The sequence below is a fragment of the Bidens hawaiensis genome, unplaced genomic scaffold (genome assembly GCF_021521415.1).
Source record: "Bidens hawaiensis isolate Kalapana, Puna unplaced genomic scaffold, B.hawaiensis_p1.1 tig00016275_1, whole genome shotgun sequence".
NCBI lineage: Eukaryota > Viridiplantae > Streptophyta > Magnoliopsida > Asterales > Asteraceae > Bidens > Bidens hawaiensis.
Genome location: NW_027492490.1, coordinates 501625 through 511182, shown reverse-complemented (window position 1 = coordinate 511182; position 9558 = coordinate 501625). Strand labels below are relative to the sequence as shown.

The 9558-nt window shown below is 37.3% G+C and overlaps 2 pseudogenes; one reads left to right on the top strand and one right to left on the bottom strand.

The window, feature by feature from the left end:
* The first annotated feature begins 771 nt into the window (after positions 1 to 771).
* LOC143551257 (AAA-ATPase At3g50940 pseudogene) lies at positions 772 to 2457 on the top strand (annotated as a pseudogene).
* Positions 2458 to 7345: 4888 nt separating this feature from the next.
* Positions 7346 to 8794, bottom strand: LOC143551245 (AAA-ATPase At3g50940 pseudogene; annotated as a pseudogene).
* Positions 8795 to 9558: the final 764 nt, after the last annotated feature.

Genomic DNA, 9558 nt, shown 5'->3' with positions numbered 1-9558 from the left:
TGGAGGAACAATAGAAGTTGGTATTGAGAGGGAGTGTAAAACTTGGAGCAACACAAACTTGAAGGACCCGAATGACTAATACGTAAAGTGTAAGGGTGGTACGGAAGATCTCAATGGGCGGTTTGGTGGAGATCCAAAGTTCAGGGACCAAGTTTAATAACTTGGTGTCATAGTTATATTTTATTAATTATTGAATAAGGAAGAAGTCTATTATGATTATGTTTCCTAGTTTGAGTAGAGTGGGGTATTGGGTGTTATATAAACCCATCATAAGTTTCTTTTGTTTAGAGTAGAGAAGAGTAGAAAGTATTTTATTCTTATTTCTTATTAATGAAAAGAGTTGCATAAATGTTTTATGCAAAATCGTGTTTGTTGTTCTTGATTCACTTGTGTAAGATTTAACAAGCTGTATATATCAATATCAATATGAAAGGAATTGAAAAATTCTTGATAACTATGTGACATTAATTATTTCAATTTCAATTGCAAAATTTGATGACATCTGCATAGTAGATTGCATTCTTGTTACAAAATGGCTTAGATCCGTCAGATAATTAATCACATATCTTAGTTTATAATGAATATCATTTTAAAAGCAAACTTTGAAAAAATTATAAACTTGTAAGATATTATATTACTTCGATTGGGCCACTTGTATTTCTCAAAAGATAACAAAGTCAACGCACCCACATGCTATAAATCCCACATCGTTTCTACAATAAAAAGTTAAAACCACCCCTTGATTTCCATTTCCATACCTAAAACACAACACTTCAGTTTAAACATGTCTTCATCAACTCAATCCAAAATAGCCATGGCAAAAACCATTGTTTCCACCATCGGGTCTGTTGCCGCAGCCGCAATGGTTGCTCGCAGCGTTGCTCGTGAATACTTGCCTTCTGAGTTCCAAGACTACCTCTATTTTGGCCTCCGCAATTTCATCAACAAGTTATCCAGACAGTTGACAATGGTGATCTACGAGTTTGAGGGGTTTCAAGAAAACGAGATCTATAAGGCCACCGAACTCTACCTTGGCTCCTTAATATCTCCTGATATCCATCGTTTGAAGATCACTAAAATCTCTAGCGAGAAAAACATTAATGTTGCCATGGAAATCAATGATGAGTTTATAGATGTATTTAAAGGAATCAAGTTCAAGTGGTGTTTGGTTTCTAAGAAGCATCCGACGATAGAATATCACAATTATGATAATGTGAATGGATCTACGAGTAGATCGGATCAAAGATCGTTGGAACTCATGTTTCATCGCAAACACAAAGATCTGGCGTTGAACGAGTATTTGCCGTTCATAATTAACACAACCAAAGAAAGGAAACAAGAAGAGAAGACGGTGAAGCTATTCACCGTTGATACGTACCAAAGATCGGTGTGGACATCGGTAAATCTAGACCATCCTGCGACATTTGCCACGCTGGCGATGGATACCGATATGAAGGAGAAGGTGATGAAGGATCTGGATAGGTTTATACAAAGGAGAGAGTATTATAAGAAAGTCGGAAAGGCATGGAAGAGAGGGTACCTGTTATATGGTCCGCCTGGGACGGGGAATCAAGCCTTATCACAGCCATGGCGAATTACTTAAAATTTGATATATATGACTTGGAGTTGGCTGACATTAGATCCAACTGTGATATGCGGAGGTTGTTGGTGGCTACGGCTAACCGGTCAATACTGGTGGTAGAGGACATTGATTGCTCAGCAGAGTTGCATGATAGAGCGGATGTAGAAGCGGGTATACCCTTAGTTCAAGAAAACTACCCAAATTACCAGTATGGATCGCGTGGTTACCATGTAGAACAAGGGGTTACTTTATCGGGATTCCTTAACTTTATCGATGGTTTATGGTCAAGTTGTGGTGACGAAAGAATCACCATATTTATCACAAACCGGAAAGACAAACTTGACCCTGCGCTCCTTCGACCTGGTCGCATGGATGTTCACATTAACATGTCGTACTGCACCGCGTGTGGATTTAGACTGCTTGCGTCTAACTATCTTTGGATCACTCAACACAAACTTTTTGAAGAAATCGAGGATTTGATTGGTGAGGTGGAGATTACCCCGGCCGAAATAGCAGAGCAACTACTCAAGGACGATGATCCAAACATTGCTCTCGATGGGCTCGTTGATTTTTGTCATTTGAAGAAGAAAGAGAACCAAGAGGCCAAAGAAAAAGCAAAAGTACAAGAGGAATTGGCTGCGAAAGAGAGTGAAAAGAAACAAGACATCGAAAAGAATGAAATTGTTCTGATTTAGTGCTTAATTGATTCACACCATCATCAAATCGATCACGTGAGAGATAAATCAGGTGCATAAACCTGTCTGTTAAATTGATTGCGTTTCTCAACATGTGATGTTCACCTTTACCACTTGCAAGACTCGAAACCGGGCATCTTCTATGCTCTCCAAACCATCATTATTGCAACTTGCAAACAACTTAGCCACATAACTTGAATGTTATACGAAACAATATATTGTTAACTGATATAATGATTCAAAGCTAATTAAATTGTAACTCATTGATTCCAGTTGTGAATTTTATATCAGTTCCAGTACAGTCGAAAAATCAAAAGGTGAGTTAGGAGACAATAATTTTTTATTTTTTATTATTTTTTTCGTATGTGTTGGACATGTCAATTGTCAAGTATAAAAGTGAGCTGGAATTTTTTATGTTTTTGGACATTAAATGGTTAATGAAGATGTGTGATGAGCCCAATTGACTTGGTGAACTGTGAACCAGTGTCCGGACTCCAGAACATAAAAGTTTAGCCCATCCAAGACCCAAGAATGAATCAGAGGTAGATGCCGATTAATATTGTTTTTAAGATTATATGAAAACTCTAAAGAACAAATAGGAAGCGGAGATAATTATATTCCCGGGTAAAATGAGTTGGGTGGTCGAATAACAATACGTTTTAAGTAATTTAGTCTTTATTTAATTATAAACTAGAAATTTCCCCATCATGCGTTGTGGCGAGAACATGGTTTTGTTAACCTTGTGTCGGGTTGAAGTATTTACACCTGGAAATTATTTGGGACCTCACATTGCCAATTGATGACTTGTATGTTTAAGATAGTTAAATAAATGATTATTCGGATTTTAGATTAAAGTGTGTCGCTACCACTAGGATGAGCAAATGGCACTGGGTAGCGATGCCGAATCAAGCATTTTGGCACCGGTAACACGATTTATTAATCTTGGGACGTCTAACCTAATGAGCCGATACAAGTGGTGACTCACCACTTGTATATTATTGGCTCATTATGTTAGATGTCCCAAGATCAGTCGTCTGTAATCGAATTTCGCAAGTCCACAAAGCACACCACACTCATCGCGCTACATCGATCCATTTTAATAAAAGCGAGACATGCAAGTAGTTTATTATTCATGAATTACACAAGGCATAATTATATTTGCCAACAGTTAAATAGTCTATACCGCACTATTATATTTCTAACCTACACACAATTGCCAATACTGGAGCAAGCAAGCGAGATTTACATTTCTTTCAATAATTCTCATAAAGAATACATGGGATCATTCTCATTAGAGGTGCACAAATTGGGTATTTTCAAGAAACCAAAACCTGTTTTGTTAAAGATCAATTGAATCATGCTTACCAAAGTGATCGTGACAATCGTCAACTTGGACATAGAAGGATCGGTTTCTTGGTAACTTTAGATGAGCATTCCGAGTTGTTCCGAAATAAATCATATTTTGTTGGCTCATGTAATGGCCTAGCATGCCTTTCTACTACGGATGTTGAACTTGTAGTAACCAATCCTTTGACTAGAGAGCTCAAGAGACTGCCAACACCGCCCTATGGCCTGCCTCTTGACTGCTTTAGACTCAGAAGCGTAGTATTGTGGGGTTTTGGTTATGACTCTTCCGCCGATGATTACAAGGTTGTTGTAGGGTTTAGGGAAGCTTACGAGGAACAGCGAACCCGCTTTCATGTCTTGACATTGAAATCAAATACTTGGAAACCCATTGGTGAAGTCAAGTATAAGTGCTTGGATGAAATAAATGGTGTCTTGTGTGGTGGAGCACTTCATTGGTTTATGAGTGCATCTACAAATGAATTTAGAGAAATTCCTCAACCTACACATGAAGAATTTGAATGTGTTGTCGATGGTGATGTAAACGACTGCATGCTGGGGTTGTAGAAGAATGTCTATGCTTATACGACAACCAGGCATAATTTGCCCCGTATGACGATTTGGACCCTTTGCCTCGTAGGAAATGGGTAATGAAAAACAACAAGTGAGAAATATATAATGATAAATATTGTGAGAGCAAGCATGATATTGCACACTTGGTGGTGGTGGAGGACAGGCAAGACTCGCATACTCATGTGTACAGTGTTGATGATGGTAAACATGTGTCCAGTGCTGGACGCTATATGCATGCTAGTATATTTGTCAAGAGTCTCGTATCCCCCCATCCCCATCCCCATTCTAGTAATTATGATGGACACATGAAGGTTCGATCTAAATGTCTATTTATGTATGCGTATATTATACTGATGCTAAAATGTCCTAAATTCTGTTTATATATGCGTGCAATGCAACAGGTGCAGGAAGGTTTGAAAGCGGTGCCAAGGGCAACACAAAGAAGCGAAAGAGGAATAAGAGAAAACATGTTAAAAAATATATAAAAAAAAGTAAAAGTTATGGGTTTTTTCGGGTCAGCTAGTATTCTTAAAACAAGCATCCTAGGATGGAAACCTAAGTACAGAACATCATCCAGACGACACCTTATGATGTCATAATGCTCTATTCGTATTCGAACGCCAAGGATGCTGAAATTGAGAAATATAAGGCGAAATTACTTAAGTGGTTTAGGAGATGAAATATGATGAAAATTTATCCTATAATTAATTAAGGCATCTCTTCTTTAATTTTTATTTAGAAGGGAGACCAATAAATTGTAAGGCAGTTTTAGTGATCTGCACTTGCTTTGCTCGGTTGACCTTGTTTCTCAACTTGGTTCAGTTTTTGTGATTCATGCCTATTTATTATGTTTCATTTAATGGGTTCAATCTTGAATCAATGTAGTCCTCTAAGATAAAATTGAGATCGTCATTTATATTTGTATCAGATTTAATTGTATGTCCTTGATATGTATTGTTCTTTATGTTTACAAATCCAACAAGTTTTATCCTTCGGCCATAACCCCGTTAAATTTTATCATTACGTTTGGTCTTGTAGTGGTCACGTGATGGCATAACAGTTATTTCAACCCCCCCCCCCTCATTTTCGCCGAAATTAATGTTTCTCCGACATTACCTTGCTGAGTATTAGACAAACGTACATTCATGTACATTATGGTGCGGGGCTTTGGAGAAGACACTGAAGAGTGCATCTGATACGGTCCCATATCTTGGTCAAATCAATTATTAAAAGAGGGGAGAGGGGGTTAATGAGTAGCTAATATTTAGGACCGGTTATTATTCTATTAATAAAGGGTAGCTAAAGTTTAGGGTAAGTTATTATTCTACTAGTGCTTATATATATCTTTTGTTATAGTGAGGAGGATGTCAATGTTTATTATAATCAAAGTATTAGGTTTTCTTTAACCTTGTATCGGAGACTTCCCATCTCGAATTGGGTAATCGAAGACCTCCCATCTCGAATCGGGTTATTATGTTTCAGTAATTGGATCGTTTGTTTGTTTCCAGATTTTGCGGTGGTAGCAGTCTTACGTCGGATCAAATCGCCACTCAATTGACAGCCATCGTCGCCAAGCTCGACACCACACTCTCACGATTGAGGGGTGACGTTGCAGAAATCAAGTCCCAGATGATAAGAGATGGCAACTATTGTGAAACAGCAGATAAGGATCGAAAGAACATGGGGGCGAAGGACAGTTTAATGGGCGACAAAATAGGCGAGATGGTCAACTCTTATAACCAGAAAAATCATCATTAGATTTTGGAAATTAAATCTGATGAACCTAATGCCATAAGTTGAATCTGAGTCCAAAGTTGGCCATGCAAAGCCCAACAGAAAACCAATAGCAACACCTGCCTTCAAACCTAACTTATCGGTTGTTACTCAGTCATCGCAATCCACTCCTAAAATCCTTCCACGTGTAACTGATTATGTGAAGAACAGGCGATTCCTAACATGCAAACTGTTGGAATTAAGGGAAGAGGAAAAGAATACCGCTGAACAACCAACTGCAATTACAGGGGACACGCGTGATCATAGTCACCTAAATCGCGGTTCGCTCCAGTGGGGTGTAGATGCAAAAGTCAAGGAAATCGCACGGCCTTCACAATCTTCTCTAGCTTATGGATGGATATATGAAGCGGGTCAGCCTATAATTGAATGGTTGATCGCTTGGCACAACTATCATATTTTCGACTTGAGGACAAGTCGTTTATTCGACCGGGATGTATTGATACGGTCCCGTATCTTGGTCAAATCAATTATTAAAAGAGGGGAGAGGAGGTTAATGAGTAGCTAATATTTAGGACCGGTTATTATTCTATTAATAAAGGATAGCTAAAGTTTATGGTAAGTTATTATTCTACTAGTGCTTATATATCTTTTGTTATAGTGAGGAGGATATCAATGTTTATTATTATCAAAGTATTAGGTTTTCTTTAACCTTGTATCGGAGACTTCCCATCTCGAATTGGGTAATCGGAGACCTCCCATCTTGAACCGGGTTATTATGTTTAAGTAATTGGATCGTTTGTTTGAGTCCAGATTCTAGACTCTATCAGCATCTTAGAAGACATCTCAAATTGATAAATTGTACTCCCTCCGTCCCATTATAAGTGTCTTAGTTTGACTTTTCAAGTCTTTATTTTGCAACTTTGACCGTAAATATTTTTGTTCGTGTCATATAATACTTATGAAAATTATATCAATTTAAAATACATTTAAATCTCAATCCATTCATATATTTTACATTAATTATTATATAACACAAACAAAAATATTGTCGATCAAAGTTAAAAAAAAAAGACTTGAAAAATCAAACTATGACACTTATAATGGGACGGAGGGAGTATGTTAAGAAACCAAGATGTTGATTGATTGTTTAGTTTAAAAGTTAAAACATTCTTGAAGAAAAGTTTGAAATTTACTCAACATTAGGGATACATAATGTAATTTAGCATTTTTATATATTTATTTTAAAATTTCATTAATCGAGTGAATTATAAACTCGAAAAAGAAAATAAACAATACAAATTTATTTCTATTTTTCATTAACATAGCTGGGAATTCATAGATATCAATCTTATTTTAGAACTTATAAAGTTATAATATTACACACACATTTATCGAAAGTATGGATATTACCATTTGATTATATTGTAACATCTTTTTCACTCTCTTTTGCAGCCAATTCTTTTTTGCTTCTTTTTTGCCTTTTCTTTCACTGCCTTCTTCTTCTCATCAAAAAACTCAATCAGGCCACCAAGAGCAATTTCTGGATCATCTTCCTGGAGTAGCTGCTCGGCTACTTCAGCCGGGGTAACCTCCACCTCCCTAATCAAATGCTCAATTTCTTCAAAAAGATTGTGTGATGTGATACCAAGATACTTGGATGCTAGCAATTTGAACCCACTCGGGGTGCAGTATGACATGTTGATGTGAACGTCCATTCGACCTAGTCGAAGCAGTGCAGGGTCGAGTTTGTCTTTCCTGTTTGTGGTGAATATGATGAGTCTCTCATCACCACAACTTGACCATAAACCATCGATAAAGTTTAGGAATCCTGATAACGTAACTCTATGATAGCCACCTTGTACGATTTCTTGAACTATATCTGTAGCCGCTTTTGCGTCCTCACGATCATGCAACTCCACTGAGCAATCAATGTCCTCAAGAACCAATATCGACCGGTTTGATGTTGCCGCTAACAATCTCCGCAACTCCCAGTTAGAAGTAACGTCCGTTAACTCCAAATCATATATGTCAAAGTTCAAGTAATTCGCTATGGCTGCGATCATAGTTGATTTACCCGTCCCGGGTGGACCATACAACAGGTACCCTCTCTTCCACGCCTTTCCAACTTTTCGATAATACTCTCTCCTCTCAACAAACCGATCCAAATCCTTCATCACCTTCTCCTTCACATCAGTCTCCATCGCCAGCGTGGCAAATGTGGCCGGATGGTCTAGATTCACTGACGTCCACACTGTTCTTTGGGACACATCAACAGTGAATAACTTCACTGTTTTCTCTTCTCGTTCCTTGTTTCCACGTGATTAAGTATGAATGGAAAGTATTCATTCACCGCTAGATCCTTCTGTTTTCGATTAAACGTCAATTCAAACGATTGTTGATCCGTTCTGCTGGTATATCCCCCCATATCGTCATAATTGTAATATTCTTTCGTCGGTAGCTTCCTAGAAACCAAAGACCACTTGAATTTGACTCCATTGTATACATCAACAAACCGATCGCTGATTTCTATTGCAACATTGATGTTTTTCTCACTAGGGTTTTTAGTGATCTTCAAACGTGGGACATCAGGAAATTGGAGAATTTCAGGAGCTTAGGTATTGCGTCGTGGCGTTATACATTTCGTTTTCTTGAATACCATCGACTTCGTATATCACCATGGTCAACTGTCCGAATAACTTGTTGATGAAACCACGGAAGCTGAAATAAAGATAGTCTTGGAATTCAGGAGGCAAGTAATCATGAGCAACGCTGCGAACAACCATCGACGCTGCGGCAACGGATCCGATGGTGGAAACAACTGTTTTCGCCATGGCGAGTTTCGATTCATATGCCATTTAGGTTAACGATTTGAGGGGTGGTTTTGGTTGTGTGAAGTATGTGAGTTTTATAGTATTGGGGTGGGCTCACTTTGTTTACTTTTCAAAACTTGTTATGCACTCTCATTTCTAAATACTTCTTATGGACTCTTTTTAATAAACTTCTTAGGGAATTAACATACACTCGAGGGGATGTATTTCAACATAAATCTGCATTAAATCACGTTTAATATTACATATTATGTAAATAATTACATGTAATATTACATAACATATATATAACTAATTACGTACAATATTATGCAATTCATGTAGATAATTACATGTGATATTACGTAATATAGTTAAGTTATTATGTATCATGCTACACAATGTATATATATATAAATAATTATGCATCATATGCAATAAAAAGGTACCGTATGTATATAATTATATATATATATAACAATTTCAAAGATTTTGTTGCATCATGGTTTGTACATGTGGCTTATGAAGTTGTACAAGATGTTATTGGACCATGGTTATTTTGTCTCCTACCTCTGTGTGATACTTCCCTACACCATTGAATCACTCCACCTCCATCCATGCCATCCTTTACATTTCTGACCTAACTAACGTCATTGCGCTAAATCGGTCAGGTCCTTCACGACCACTAATTAATCGTTTCCTTTTCTTCCTCAGAGATTGAAAGTTGTTGTGTCGTGTTGGGGTATTTTTTGCCCATGAGAAAACTCGACAACAATACTAATCTTCATGGGATTTATTACTATTATTATCATAATATTTAAAA